Source organism: Rutidosis leptorrhynchoides, chromosome 6 (assembly GCF_046630445.1).
Source record: "Rutidosis leptorrhynchoides isolate AG116_Rl617_1_P2 chromosome 6, CSIRO_AGI_Rlap_v1, whole genome shotgun sequence".
In the NCBI taxonomy this organism is placed as follows: Eukaryota; Viridiplantae; Streptophyta; class Magnoliopsida; order Asterales; family Asteraceae; genus Rutidosis; species Rutidosis leptorrhynchoides.
Window position 1 is genome coordinate 281,264,295 of NC_092338.1, and position 16,903 is coordinate 281,281,197.

Genomic DNA, 16,903 nt, shown 5'->3' on the forward strand with positions numbered 1-16,903 from the left:
ATGTTTTTTCTTGGTGAAAGGTAGTTATTTGTATTCCTTGTCAAAAGAGCTTTCCAACGATATAAGATACATATTCTAAGTGTTTACGGTTTGTGTTTTGTGCTAAATTGAATTTTGGATCAAGACTTGAACAATTGAAAAAGCCCAGGTGCCAGGCCATGCCTAATGTCGCGGCGCGGCCCTCCTCTGTCGCGGCGCAGCATTTGCCGTGTTTGGATTCTGACCTACATGGTCAAAATTTAGAAAATGTTTGCTACACTACGCACCTCCGATTCACATGTAACTTGTTCTAACATGCTCATATATGATTAAAAACCTCAGAAAAATAGTTCGGGACCCGACCCGAACGTGTTGACTTTTTGTTGACTTTGACTTGACCGAGTTTGACTTTTAGTTAAACTTAACCAAACGTTTATGCAATCGTTCTAATCTTCTTTTATACTTGATTCTTGCATGAAACTTGACAACGTGATTCACATGCTATACTATTCGAGTCGTAACGAGCCATAGGACTAATTGAACACATTTCGACCGACCTTGTTTGTGTCTTACCTGTTATTGATCCAACTTACTTGTTTAGGTCAAGGCTAAGCAACTTTCATGCACACGTTTACTTTGTGAAGTACTTTTATACTCGTGCACTCGAGGTGAGATCATAGTCCCATCTTTCAACAACTTTTATGCTTTAAACTATGGGATGAGAAACATATACGTATCATACTTTTACACTTGAACACAAGTACGAAAACGAACATTCCACGTACGGGTTTGAACAAAAAGCCTCAATTCAATTATCATTAGTTACATTTGCAGGGTGTAAACGTGAACTTATATTATGTGATCACATGGGCTTGACGAGCCTCATTCGGACGGTTCGCTACCGTTAGCGGATGAAATATATTTTCGGGTCTAGTGTATGTTCTAACACTACGCAAAGGGTGCAAAACAGTTAAGTTTGATAATTGGGTACCCGGGATACAAACAACAACTTTGGAATGCAAATAATTTTGATAATCATATTATATTAAATCTTGTGGTTCAAATACAACGTTTACTAAAACACCTATGATTTCACCAACGTTTTTCGTTGACAGTTTTCTATATGTTTCTCAGGTTCATACTTGGCTATTTGTTACATGCTTCCGCGTACACTCATACTTTCTTGGAGTCAAGCATACATGCATACACTTTGATTTCGTGCTTGGAGTCAAGCATACATACATACATATGCTAGTGATAGCACCTTTGGATTCAAACTTTTGTCTACAGACTTACGCTATTTATAGCAACCGTGATTTTCAACTTACATTATGTCGTAAGTTTATTTCATTTATACATTATACTTTTGTAAACTTAAACTTGTAGTCAATCCGTTTGGCAAACAAAACTTTGCAAGTCTTGTACTTTTCAAATGAATGCGATGTAATTTTGGTCAAACGAGTCTCATATAGGGACTACGACCACGTAACGGGACCTAAGTTAGCGGCGCCGCTAATGACGATTTTGTCGGGTCGCTACAGATGGTATCAGAGCGTTGGTTGTAGGGAACTAGGAGGTGCATTAGTGTGTCTGACAGAGTCGTTAGGACGCATTAGTGAATCTAGACTACAACCGGATAGTTAATCATTGCATCCTGACTTGGATTTGCTATAGATAGCACTTACTTGACTACTTGTGCATATATACTTGAATCTTTCTTAGGTGAACTCCATAATGGTACCAAACTTTCATCATACGAATCCGTATTCTGCCACTTCCTGGTAACACACGTAAATTCGAGATTCATGCGCGTAAGGATGACAACGACTTCATTAGTCACACTTGTTCGGGAACTCTGTCTCCCAAATTGTTATTCGCCACAGTTTCAACTTACTATCGGTGTCACACCGGTGTTCCTTACTATCTACCACTTCTTGTTACTACCATCACTACTCTATGTGAGTATCGTCATCAATGCTTATCACTACGGCTGCGTACTATTTGTTATCATGATTCGTTACTCTTTTCGTGCCTAAAGTCATTATCGTTTGACTTGAACCGCATTGACGTGAACGATCATTTATACACTTCCCTCGGGGAACGCTTCTTTAGAGTCGCACTAATTCTTTCAATTCAATACAAGTCACGTTTGAGACGTCGTTACACTTTGTTCATTTTAGATCTTTATGATTACACGAACTTGAATCTATGGAGTGATGTGGGAATGGAGGTATGAGTTAGCATAATATAATGACACTCGATCAACGTGGTTATATTATGGTAAGTCATACCAAAGTTCTAATGACACGTGATGGTGGTTGGACTCGATCAACCTAATCACCACCATGTGCCATGTACATGACTTCATCTTTCTTGTTAGGTATCCGAAAACTCCGAGAATATTGATAACAACCATACCAAGGACACACCTTCGATTATTGTCGAACCATATTTATGCTTCCGAATGAATGACAAATTCTTTCGACTCCAAACATATGTTACACGTGTATACTATCTCGTTTTCTTACAGTTTTATCGACAAACTACAATATGCTTGTTATGCTCATATCGAGGCGGAAACTTCTTCCACATTACACTCGTACTTTCGTATAAAGAAACCTTCTATCTAAATTCTCAATGGAGAGAGAGACTCTTCACACTATACTAGCATTCGCCACAAGGGTGAATAGTCCTAACGAACGTTTTTAGAAACCGATAAATCTTCCGCGGCGCGAAATTCTTGAGAAACAGAAACTTGTTCCAACAAACGTTTTCACGTCCTAACAAACTCTTTCAAATATACCTTAAAGGAATGTACCTCGTTTCGGATCGAGATGCTCGTTTCACTTCTAAACTTACAAAAAGCCTCGGGACCACGTTTAAACATGAGTACCGCGTATCATCCACAAACCGACGGACCAAGCAAACACATGATTCAAACCTTGGAAACCATAATACGAGTTTGCGTTATCAACTTCAAATTTACTTGAGAAAAGTTTTTGCCTTTAACCAAATTCTCTTACAACGATGGTTATCATTCAAGTCTTAACGTCACACCTTTTGAAATGTTATATGACCAGAAACGTCATTCTCCTTTTGTAGAACCAAGTAAATGATAATCAAGTCACCGAACCTGGACTCATTCATGGAGTAACCGTTAAGATCGTTCCAATCCGAGAAAGGCTCGAGACGGCCCGTAGTCGCCAAAGGAGCTATGCCAATGTTAGATGTAAACCTTTCGAATTCCATGTGGGAAAACCGTGTAACGTTAAAAGTCACACCTTGAAAAGGTGTAGTCCGTTTCGGAAATGTAGAAAGCTAAATTCGCGATATTTTTAGTCCTTTTTAAATCTTGGGGCGTGTTGTGCCAGTTGCTTACCGCTTCAAACTTCCGACTCAATCAAATTCTGTTCATCCTACATTCTGTGTATCAAACTTAAGGGCGTGTCTTGCGAAACAAGAACTTTTTATCCTCTTCGATGAACTTACTATCAACGATAAACTTCACTTCCTAGGAGGACCGGTTGAAACTATAAATCGTGAAGCCAAACTTTAAACCAATGTAAAATCCCGATTGTCAAAGTTCGTTGAAATGCCCAAGGAAGTACCTTCACATATCCGTAGAATTTGCAACGCAAGGTTTCGAAGAAGAAACAACAACTACTACTTCCAACTAAATTTCGGGACAAAATTTCTTTTAAGGAGTAGGTAATGTAACATCCCGCATTTTTCCGTTAAATTTATTTTTAACACTATCTTTTTTTTTTAAATAATACCTTTCGTTATTTAAATTCGTAGTTTCCGTTGACTAACGTTCATAATATTCCCGTTACTTAATTATAACATCACTCGTTTACTCGAGCGTTTTTAAAATATTTGTTCGGTTAATTCTCGCACTCGACTATAAACTCGAGGGACTAGTTTTGCCATTTAATCAAAAAGGTGACTAGTAGTTGACTAAGTCAACCACCTCCCACCATCTCATCCATTCATTTTTCATTTCTTCTTCTACCTCCTTTTCTCTCATCCATTTTTGAACTCAAACACCCATCTTCACAAAATCATCATCTAAATCCGAATCAAGAAGCAAACATCAAAACAAATTACATATTCGTGATCCTCTCTTCATCCTCTACATTTTGGTACCAATTTCATCTCGTTTGGGTAACATTTTTAAAACACTAAATTTCTCTAAATTCTTTTTATATACTTGAAATGGTGTTAGTTAGTGTCTATGGCTCGTGTATAACATGAATATATAATTTGTTTGCTCGATTTGTTGTTTTGAGTCACTAGTTTGAACATTTGAAAATGGGTTTGCTTAATCTTTGATTTTGGATGAGTTAATGTTGTTAAATTGTTAAAGTTCATGTTTTAATTGTGTTACTAGTATCACTAGCTTCGTTTTGATGCGTAGGTTGATTAAGAAAACTTCAAAAACATGAATATTGATTTTTGTGGATTTTGGTTAGGGTTTGATAGACTTAAAACGAACGTTTTGATGCTTGAATGCCATGAAATGTAAATTGTAAATGTATAGTTGTAACGTATGTTTCATTACCTTTAAAACGGCATATCATATGTGTGAATTGGATTCCCAAAACTTAAAATGCATTTGATGAACTTGAAACTTTGAAAATAAACCTTTATTGATCACTTGACGAGATTTTGGTTATTGTAATTGATGTTTTTGCTTGGTGGAAGGTAGTTAGTTGTATTCCTTGTCAAAAGAGCTTTCCAACAATATAAGATACCTATTCTAAGTGTTTACGGTTTGTGTTTTGTGCTAAATTGAATTTTGGATCAAGACTTGAACAATTGAAACAGCCCAGGTGCCAGGCCACGCCTAATGTCGCGGTGCGGCCCTCCTCTGTCGCGGCGCGGCATTTGCCATGTTTGGGTTCTGACCTACATGGTCAAAATTTAGAAAATGTTTGCTACGCTACGCACCTCCGATTCACATGTAACTTGTTCTAACATGCTCATATATGATTAAAACCTCAGAAAAATAGTCCGGGACCCGACCCGAACGTGTTGACTTTTTGTTGACTTTGACTTGACCGAGTTTGACTTTTAGTTAAACTTAACCAAACGTTTATGCAATCGTTCTAATATTCTTTTATACTTGATTCTTGCATGAAACTTGACAACGTGATTCACATGCTATACTATTCGAGTCGTAACGAGCCATAGGACTAATTGAACACATTTCGACCGACCTTGTTTGTGTCTTACCTGTTATTGATACAACTTACTTGTTTAGGTCAAGACTAAGCAACTTTCATGCACACGTTTACTTTGTGAAGTACTTTTATACTCGTGCACTCGAGGTGAGATCATAGTCCCATCTTTCAACAACTTTTATGCTTTAAACTATGGGATGAGAAACATATACGTATCATACTTTTACACTTGAACACAAGTACGAAAACGAACATTCCACGTACGGGTTTGAACAAAAAGTTTCAATTCAATTATCATTAGTTACACTTGCAGGGTGTAAACGTGAACTTATATTATGTGATCACATGGGCTTGACGAGCCTCATTCGGACGGTTCGCTACCGTTTGCGGATGAAATATATTTTCGGGTCTAGTGTATGTTCTAACACTACGCAAAGGGTGCAAAACAGTTAAGTTTGATAATTGGGTGCCCGGGATACAAACAACAACTTTGGAATGCAAATGATTTTGATAATCATATTATATTAAATCTTGTGGTTCAAATACAACGTTTACTAAAACACCTATGATTTCACCAACGTTTTTCGTTGACAGTTTTCTATATGTTTCTCAGGTTCATACTTGGCTATTTGTTACATGCTTCCGCGTACACTCATACTTGCTTGGAGTCAAGCATACATGCATACACTTTGATTTCGTGCTTGGAGTCAAGCATTGATAATGCTATAAACGAACATATAATTCATAGCATTATTCCTCAAGAAAGACAAGCTTTTAATTGCAATTGTTCTATTTACAAGTGATATTCGTTTAAATAATAAAAGGTGAAGACAAAAGACAGATTCGACGAATTGAAGACGCAAACGACCAAAAAGCTCAAAAGTACAAAAGACAATCAAAAAGGTTCCAATTATTGATAAGAAACGTCTCGAAATTACAAGATTACAAGATTCAAAACGCAAAGTACAAGATATTAAATTGTACGCAAGGATGTTCGAAAATCCGGAACCGGGACCAGAGTCAACTCTCAACGCTCGACGCAACGGACTAAAAATTACAAGTCAACTATGCACATAAATATAATATAATATTTAAATAATTCTTATAATTATTTATATATTATAATAAATAATAAAAACCGTCGGCAAGAAAGACTCCAAAGTATCTGAGCTGTAATTTCAAACTCCGCGACTCGCGGAGTTTGAAGGCAAAAATGCCGCGAGTCGCGGAGCCCCTAAAATCGAAAATCCCTATAAAAGCAACCGATTTCTGATCGCAAATCATCATCTTTTTCTTCTTCTCCTCATACGTAAAATAAATATATATATTTATAATTTATATTTTAATTTTAATTATAATTCTAATAATAAGGGTATGTTAGCGAATGTTGTAAGGGTGTAAGTCGAAATTCTGTCCGTGTAACGCTACGCTATTTTTAATCATTGTAAGTTATGTTCAACCTTTTTACATTAATGTCTCGTAGCTAAGTTATTATTATGCTTATTTAATCCGAAGTAATCATGATGTTGGGCTAATTACTAAAATTGGGTAATTGGGCTTTGTACCATAATTGGGGTTTGGACAAAAGAACGACACTTGTGGAAATTAGACTATGAGCTATTAATGGGCTTTATATTTGTTTAACTAAATGATAGTTTGTTAATGTTAATATAAAGATTTACAATTGGGCGTCCCTATAAATTACCATATACACTCGATCGGACACGATGGGCGGGGTATTTATATGTACGAATAATCGTTCATTTAACCGGACACGGGAATGGATTAATAGCCACTAGAATAATTAAAACAGGGGTGAAATTATGTACAAGGACACTTGGTATAATTGATAACAAAATATTAAAACCTTGGGTTACACTCAGTCGACAACCTGGTGTAATTATTAAACAAAGTATTAAAATCTTGTTACAGTTTAAATCCCCAATTAGTTGGAATATTTAACTTCGGGTATAAGAATAATTTGACGAGGACACTCGCACTTTATATTTATGACTGATGGACTGTTATGGACAAAAACCAGACGGACATATTAAATAATCCAGGACAAAGGACAATTAACCCATGGGCATAAAACTAAAATCAACACGTCAAACATCATGATTACGGAAGTTTAAATAAGCATAATTCTTTTATTTCATATTTAATTTCCTTTATTTTATATTTAATTGCACTTCTAATTATCGTACTTTTATTTATTGTTATTTAATTGCACTTTTAATTATCGTCCTTTTTAATTATCGCAAGTTTATTTTATCGCACTTTTATTATTCGCAATTTCATTATCGTTATTTACTTTATGCTTTAATTTAAGTCTTGTATTTATTTTTAATATTTTACATTTGGTTTTAACTGCGACTAAAGTTTTAAAATCGACAAACCGGTCATTAAACGGTAAAAACCCCCCTTTATAATAATAATATTACTTATATATATGTTTGTATTTTTATAAAAGTAAACTAATATAGCGTTGAGCTTTGTTTAAAAAAAGATTCCATGTGGAACGAACCGGACTTACTAAAAACTACACTACTGTACGATTAGGTACACTGCCTATAAGTGTTGTAGCAAGGTTTAAGTATATCCATTCTATAAATAAATAAATATCTTGTGTAAAATTGTATCGTATTTAATAGTATTTTCCTGCTAAAATTAATAACTATTTTATACCACTCCGCTACCACATCAAGTATTTTTGGCGCCGCCGCCGGGGAAACTCTTAAAAGCCGGAAGCGTAACGCTACAAAAGAAAAAAAAAGAGATTTTTAGTTTACTTCTATTAAAAGTCGCTTTTATAAAAATACGTTTTAAATATTCGAAAATATAAAAAGAAAAACAAAAATATAAGTATTTTTAAGATTTTGTTAAATATTTAAGTTTTATAAAGTTTCTTTGTTTTTATTTTATAAAAACATAAGTTTTATTTAAGTATTTTGTTTTTATTTAAAAACATAAAAAAATATATATATATAAATCTAGTTTTAAGCATTTTATTTATTAAAATTATAAAGTAGTTCTATTTTATTTAAGTTTTTAAAATATAAGTTTCTATACACATATTTTTTTTACAGAAAAATTAAAACCAAAAAAAAAAATAAAAATAACGAAAAACGCGTCGAATTTAAATAACCTGTCAGCTGAATTTTGGAACCCCGCGAGTCGCGGGGTTTGAAGCTTTGAATACTGCAAGTCGCGGAGACCATCTGACACAGCTGACCAGAACCCTAATCAAGCATTAATTACGGGTAATTATAATAATTATTAATATAAAACCCTAATTATCAATTATTATTAAAATTAAGTTTTATTTTAAAATTTCTTTTTATTTAATTTGTTTTATTTAGTTTAATTAGTTTAATTAAATTGTAAAATTAGTAGTTTTATTAAATAAATAATATAAAAATAATATTTTTATAAAAATTGTACTTTTTACAACTTTTTGTATATTTTTATATTTTGTCCCTTTTTAATCGTTGTAGCGTAATATTTGTATTTTTCGCTCATATTTAATTTTAAACTTAGTTTTTGCCATAGTCATTTTTACTCCTAGATTTTTAGGCTTTGCCGTAAAATTCCTTAAGTGCTTTTTCTTTAGACTAAGATTTAGGTACTCTAGAATTTTGCGACGCCTTTTTAAGTTTTAGTTTCTTTTTAAGTTATTTTCATTTGGGATATAGTTTTTCCTATAAGCTTTAATATTTTTAGACACCTTTTACTATGTACCAATTATCATTCCAATTAGTAATCTCAATTTGCGATTATAATTTTAAGTTAGTTGTAGTAATAAGGTTAGGTTAGTCAAGTATTTTTAAGTTTTTATAAGTTTCTTTTATTTTTCCGTCACCTTTTATTTTTCAACCATTTTTCTTTTTCAATCTTTTTCCGACGAACTCTTTTTCTTTCTTATTTCTCGCTATTCTAGTTTTAGGACATAGATTTTTATTCTACTTCTTATCTAAATTTCTTAAAATTACGAAAATTTATTTTAAGTGGTTAAATTGATAGACATCAAAATTTTCTGGTTCGTAGTAATAGTTGGATTTGTACGTGGACCGGGTTATTGGAGCCAAACAGTCCTCAATTATATTGAGACCAAACGAATCCTGCCCCTCTGCTGCATCTTTTGGCTATTCGAAACGTGGGCAAAATCAGAAAAGTCTATTGGTTGGATAACTTATTATAATTTTTCTTTCCTTTTAAAAACTAATAGGATATTCAGTGAATGCACCGAGCAAAATGTTCACCACCTTTTGTACGTTCACCACCTGTAACTAGATCAAGACATTTAGCAAATATAACCGCCGTTGATTTTTCTTTAGAATCGTCATCCAGTCGACCAAGTACTTCAGTTCAAATTTCCGATAATCCATTTTTTGAATCCGACCTCACAATTGAGAATCCGGAGAATATTCAGGAACGGTTCGTAGATCCCGAACCATTAAACTTTCCTCCGGAGCCACCAATCATTCAAACAGAGATTGTTGAGGAACGAACCATTAAATCAGAATCATCTAGTGATACCGATTCAACAAATTCAATTATGGAGAATCTGGAACCTTTAAGTATAGAAGACCGAATGAGAGCTAAACGCACTGGCCAAGGTCACGCAATTACTCATCCAGACATTAATGCGCCAGATTATGAAATCAAAGGACAAATTCTACACATGGTGACTAATCAATGCCAATTTAGTGGTGCGCCGAAAGAAGATCCAAATGAACATCTACGTACCTTTAATAGGATCTGCACACTATTTAAAATCCGAGAAGTGGAGGATGAACAGATATATCTCATGTTATTTCCCTGGACTTTAAAGGGAGAAGCCAAAGATTGGTTAGAATCGTTACCTGAAGGGGCGATTGATACATGGGATGTTTTAGTTGACAAATTTCTTAAACAATTCTTTCCTGCATCTAAAGCCGTAAGACTTCAAGCAGAAATTGTTACGTTCACACAAAAACCGAATGAAACTCTATATGAGGCATGGACAAGATATGGAAAGTTGTTAAGAGGATGTCCGCAACATGGTTTAGACACCTGTCAAATAGTACAAATATTCTACCAAGGATGCGACATCACTACAAGAAAAGACATAGATATAGCAGCTGGTGGTTCTATTATGAAGAAAACCGAAACTGATGCTTACAAAATTATTGATAACACTGCTTCCCACTCACATGAGTGGAACCAAGAAAAAGATATCATTAGATTATCTAAAGCAGCTAGAGCCGATTCTAGCCATGACTTAGATTCCATTTCCGCAAAGATAGATGCTGTGGAAAGACGAATGGAAAAGATGACTAAGGATATTCACTCAATACGAATTAGTTGTGAGCAGTGTGGAGGACCACATTTGACAAAAGATTGTCTCAGTATTGAATTAACAATGGAACAAAGAGAGAATATTTCATACATAAACCAAAGGCCTGGAAATAATTATCAGAATAATTATCAACCGCCAAGACCGATTTACAATCAAAACCAGAATTATAATAGAAATATTCCATACAACAACCAACAAGGTCCTACCAATCAACAAGTATCCAATAATACTTACAATCAGCAAAGACCTAATTTTCAAAACAAACCACCACAACAAACCGATGATAAAAAGCCGAATTTAGAAGATATGATGACGAAGCTAGTTGAAACTCAAACGCAGTTTTTCACATCTCAGAAACAAATTAATGAACAAAATACTCAAGCATTTAGAAATCAACAAGCTTCTATTCAAAATCTAGAACAAGAAGTGAGTAACCTAGCAAGGTTAATAGGTGAAAGAAAACCAGGAAGTCTACCTAGTGATACAAATGCTAACCCCCGGAATGAAACAGCTAAAGCCATTACCACAAGAAATGGTACAACACTTAAACCACCGAAAATACCTATAACTTCTGATGAAACTATTCCTACTCCACAAGAACCACAACCTGATCAAGATAAGGAAAAAGAACCGGTAGTTGAAAAGGTTAATGAAGATAACACAGCTAAGGATAAACCTTATGTTAAACCATACCAACCACCACTTCCTTACCCGAGTAAAATGAAGAAAGAAAAACTTGAAGCCGAGCAATCCAAATTCTTGGATATGTTTAAACAGATAAATGTAAATCTTCCTTTCATTGATGTGATTTCAGGAATGCCTAGATATGCTAAATTCTTGAAAGATCTAATCTCAAATAGAAAGAAAATGGAAGAACTCTCGGCTGTTACTATGAATGCTAATTGTTCAGCAGTGCTGTTGAATAAGATACCAGAAAAACTATCTGATCCAGGAAGTTTCACAATTCCATGTTTTCTGGGTAGTCTTAGTTCAATAGAAGCATTGGCAGACTTAGGTGCTAGTATAAATCTAATGCCGTATTCACTATACGCTAAACTAGACCTTGGAGAATTGAAACCAACCAGAATAAGCATACAACTAGCCGATAGATCAATAAAATATCCTAGAGGGATAATGGAGAACATGCTAGTTAAAGTTGGTACTTTAGTATTTCCAGTAGATTTTGTTGTTCTGGACATGGAAGAAGATTCTCAAGTTCCTCTCATATTAGGAAGACCATTCTTAAACACGGCTAAAGCAATGATAGATGTGTTCGGTAAGAAACTGACCCTAAGTATAGAGGATGAGAGTGTTACCTTTTTAGTTGATAGAGCAATGCAACAACCACAATCTGCAGATGATACATGTTATTATATTCAAACTATAGATGCACATGCAGAATTATTAGAAGAATTTCCAGAATTACAAGGAACAGGAGAATGTTCTTTAGGAGAAGGTAATGAACCAATTGATGAAGCTGAAATGTTAGCTACACTTATAGCTAATGGATATGAACCAACAACAGAAGAAATTCAAATGCTAAAAGAAGAAGACAGATATCGATATAAATCATCGATAGAAGAACCTCCGAAATTAGAGTTAAAACCACTTCCAAACCATTTGGAATACGCTTATTTACATGGTGAATCTGAATTACCTGTAATAATATCGTCTTCTCTTACTGAAAATGAGAAATCACAACTCATTTCTATGTTGAAAACTCATAAACCAGCCATTGCATGGAAGATTCATGATATTAAAGGAATAAGTCCTTCGTATTGCACACATAAAATCCTTATGGAAGAAGGTCATAAAACATATGTGCAACGCCAACGAAGACTAAATCCTAATATGCAAGATGTAGTTAAGAAAGAGATTATTAAACTGCTAGATGCAGGTTTGATATATCCAATTTCTGATAGTCCATGGGTAAGCCCAGTTCAATGCGTACCTAAGAAGGGTGGCATGACTGTCATTACAAATGAAAAAAATGAGCTTATTCCTACTAGGACTGTAACAGGATGGCGTGTATGTATTGATTATAGAAAATTAAATGACGCCACCAGAAAAGATCACTTTCCCTTACCTTTCATAGATCAAATGTTGGAAAGATTAGCCGGAAATAGTTACTATTGTTTTCTAGATGGATTTTCCGGATATTTTCAAATTCCAATAGCACCCGAGGATCAAGAGAAAACCACATTCACATGCCCTTATGGTACTTTTGCTTACAAACGCATGCCATTTGGACTTTGTAACGCCCCTGCAACCTTTCAAAGGTGTATGATGGCGATTTTTCATGACATGATAGAAGAATGCATGGAAGTTTTCATGGATGACTTTTCAGTCTTCGGTGATACATTTGAATCATGTCTAGTTAATCTGGAACGAATGCTTATTAGATGCGAACAATCAAATCTAGTACTTAATTGGGAGAAATGCCATTTCATGGTTAAAGAAGGCATCGTTCTTGGACATAAAATTTCAAAAGAAGGAATTGAAGTGGATAGAGCTAAAGTAGATGTAATTGCTAAACTTCCACATCCCACCAATGTTAGAGGAGTTAGGAGTTTTCTAGGGCATGCCGGTTTTTACCGACGTTTCATAAAAGATTTTTCTAAAATTGCCACTCCTATGAATAAACTCCTAGAAAAGGATGCTCCATTCATCTTTTCAGATGAGTGTATCAAATCTTTTAATATTCTTAAAGAGAAACTCACTAATGCACCGATCATGATAACACCAAATTGGAATCTACCATTTGAACTAATGTGCGATGCAAGTGATTTTGCAATGGGAGCCGTTTTAGGACAACGGGTTGAAAAACGATTTCAACCTATATATTATGCTAGTAAGACGTTACAAGGAGCACAAACGAACTATACAACTACTGAAAAAGAACTCCTTGCTATTGTCTTTGCTTTTGACAAATTTCAATCATATCTCGTTCTAGCAAAAACGGTGGTCTATACCGACCATTCTGCTCTTAGATACCTATTTTCAAAACAAGATGCTAAACCAAGATTAATCCGTTGGATCTTACTCTTACAAGAGTTTGATATTGAAATCCGAGATAAAAGAGGAGCAGAAAATCTCGCCGCTGATCATCTTTCTCGTCTTGAAAATCCTGAGTTAGAAGTTCTAAATGAATCGGCCATACAAGACAACTTTCCTGATGAATATCTATTGAAGATAGATTATAATGAAATCCCATGGTTTGCAGACTATGCAAACTACTTAGTTTGTGGATTCCTTGAAAAAGGATTATCGTACCAAAGACAAAAGAAATTCTTCAGTAATATAAAACACTATTTCTGGGAAGATCCACATCTGTTTAAAAGTTGTCCCGATGGAATAATACGCCGATGTGTATTTGGAGATGAAGCTAGTAAAATTTTAAACCATTGTCACACAGGACCAACAGGAGGGCATTATGGGCCTCAACTAACAGCAAGAAAAGTTTATGAAGCTGGATTCTATTGGCCTACAATTTACAAAGACGCACATCTTCTTTGCAAATCCTGTGATGCATGTCAAAGGGCCGGAAAAATAAGTCAACGTGATGAAATGCCACAAAATGTCATCCAAGTATGTGAAGTATTTGACATTTGGGGTATTGACTTTATGGGTCCATTTCCAAAATCTCATAATAATCTATATATACTCGTAGCCATTGATTATGTATCTAAATGGGCGGAAGCACAAGCTCTCCCAACTAACGATGCACGAGTTGTAGTCAACTTTTTAAAACGTCTTTTTGCAAGGTTTGGAACACCGAAAGCTTTAATAAGTGATCGGGGTACTCATTTCTGTAATAATCAACTTGAGAAAGTTCTTAAAAGATATGGAGTAACTCATAAAATCTCCACCGCATATCATCCACAAACAAGTGGACAAGTTGAAAACACCAACCGAGCTTTAAAACGTATTCTAGAGAAAACCGTAGGATCAAATCCGAAGGAATGGTCCATTAAATTGGAGGATGCACTCTGGGCTTTTAGAACAGCCTACAAAACTCCAATTGGAACCACACCTTTTAGACTTGTTTATGGAAAAGCATGTCATCTTCCAGTAGAAATTGAACACAAAGCATTTTGGGCTTTGAAGACATGTAATCTTGATTTACATGAAGCCGGACGTCTACGATTAAGTCAACTAAACGAATTAGAAGAATTAAGACATGAAGCATACGATAATTCATTAATCTATAAAGAAAGAACGAAGAAATGGCATGATAAAAGAATCAGAAGTTCAAAAGAATTTAAAGAAGGAGACAGAGTTCTTCTTTTCAATTCACGATTCAAGCTATTTCCTGGAAAATTAAAATCAAGATGGTCTGGACCATTCATAGTCAAAAGAGTTTTCCCATACGGAACGATAGAATTGATAAATTCAAATGGGATTGAATTTAAAGTTAATGGTCACAGAGTTAAACATTACATACATGGTCCGATAGAAGTCGACAACGAAGATAATCACAATTTCGACACCACAGCTAACTAAGTGTGGGGAGAATCAAGTCTTTAAAGGATAATATGTATTTCTGTTAGAGTTAGATTGTCTGTTTTCGTGTAGTTCTCGAAAATGGAACCCGAATGGTCTTTCCCTAGCAGACCCTAAAGAACTAGTCTTCTCCCCCCATTCTGAATTTTTATTTTTTTTTTAGGTTTTTACGAAATGAAGACTGCCTGTGAACTAAAACATGGTCTAATGCTACACGCTTTGATCACTAAACGTAATAATGACATACTACCGAGTGAATTAGTATCAGTAATCAGAGAAAGAATGGACGGAGTTAGAAAAGAATCCAGATGCGAAGATAATAAGTTACAATTTGGTAAAGGAAAATCAAAATCCGCAGCGAAAAGAAGAGCACGACACCTAGAACGATGTCACAAATGCGGAAAATGGTCACATGGAGGTAAATGTTCAAATAATCAAACCTATTCAAATACCGAATTTGTTACTTTATGCAGAGACGGACCGTTCATATGTTTAGAAGAAAAGACACTGAATGCTCGAGGTTACGCCTATGTAGCTATGGAAAACCAATTAAACCGACTATCTTATGAATGGGATAGATCATATAACTAAGAAATCTATTTCACAGGTATGTCTGTACAGTTTTTATTTTTATTTTTATTTTTAACCTTTTGATAATAAACGCTAATTTGTTCGCTAAAAAGTATTAAATTGGTATTGAATAAAATTAGGTTTGGCGGTCGAAATTATTGATATCATTCAAAAATTTATTACATCACTGCAAATTTAACGTTTATTCTTAAGGTATAAATATCTTTAAACAATCAACCCAAAATATTTCAAAAATTCGTCATGAGTTAAATTAGGTTTTGGAACCGAAATTACTTTACCGAAAAGAGGGGCGCATATTTTTGATAATATTTGATTGATTAAAGTGGGATAAAAAGACAAAAAGATTTTTAATTTTATTTTTACAATGTTTTTAAAATTAATATTTAAATCTTAAATTAATATTGTAAACTTTGTAAAAACAATATATTTAAAATTGTAAATATTTGAAAAATTAATATAAGTTTGGTGTGAATTTATAATATGAATTTTTAATTTTATGCATTTCAAATTTTAAGTTTGGTGTGAATTATTAATATAAATTTTGAATTTTATATTTAAGTTGTGTGAATTTAAAAACAAAAATTTACTTTATCTCATTAAGTTAAAAATATGATTTTTAAAATTCGTCGTAAGTTGAAGACTAGGTCTTTGAACCGAAATTGCTTTTCCCGAGAGAGGGACGAGAACTTTTATTATCATTATTTTTAATCTTATTGAATTAAAGTATGCCAAAAACATTAAAAAACCAAAAAAAAAAATCTTAGCTTTTAAAACAATCGCTACAAAAAGACAAATTTTAAAAATTTTGTCGAAGGACGGACTAGGACATCGATCCGAAACGACCTCGTCCTAAATAACAAGGGAAACAAAATTTTAAAATTAAGTACTTAATTGTTTTATAAGTTATTGATTATAAAAAAAAATAAAAAAAAAATAATAGCAAACTCCGCGACTCGCGGAGTTTGGAGGCTTAATTGTCGCGAGTCGCGGGAGGGTCGGATTACAGAAAAAAAAAATGCACAAACTGATCAGTCCACACCCCCAAAACAGAAAATAACTGCGAAATAACCCACGAAAAACCCGAAAAAAAACCCCCAAAAATCACAATTTTTAACCGTTAATCATCAAATCTTTTACTAAAATCATGTTGAGAAGGATGCTATCTAGGAATTACTCAAGAAAAACGGTAAATTTCTACACCTAAACACCATTTAATCCGAAATTAGTGTTCTTGAGCCATTTTTTCCCCAATTTGATTTTGATGCTTTTTAGTGTAATTAGGCTTAAATTGTTTATGTATTATGCT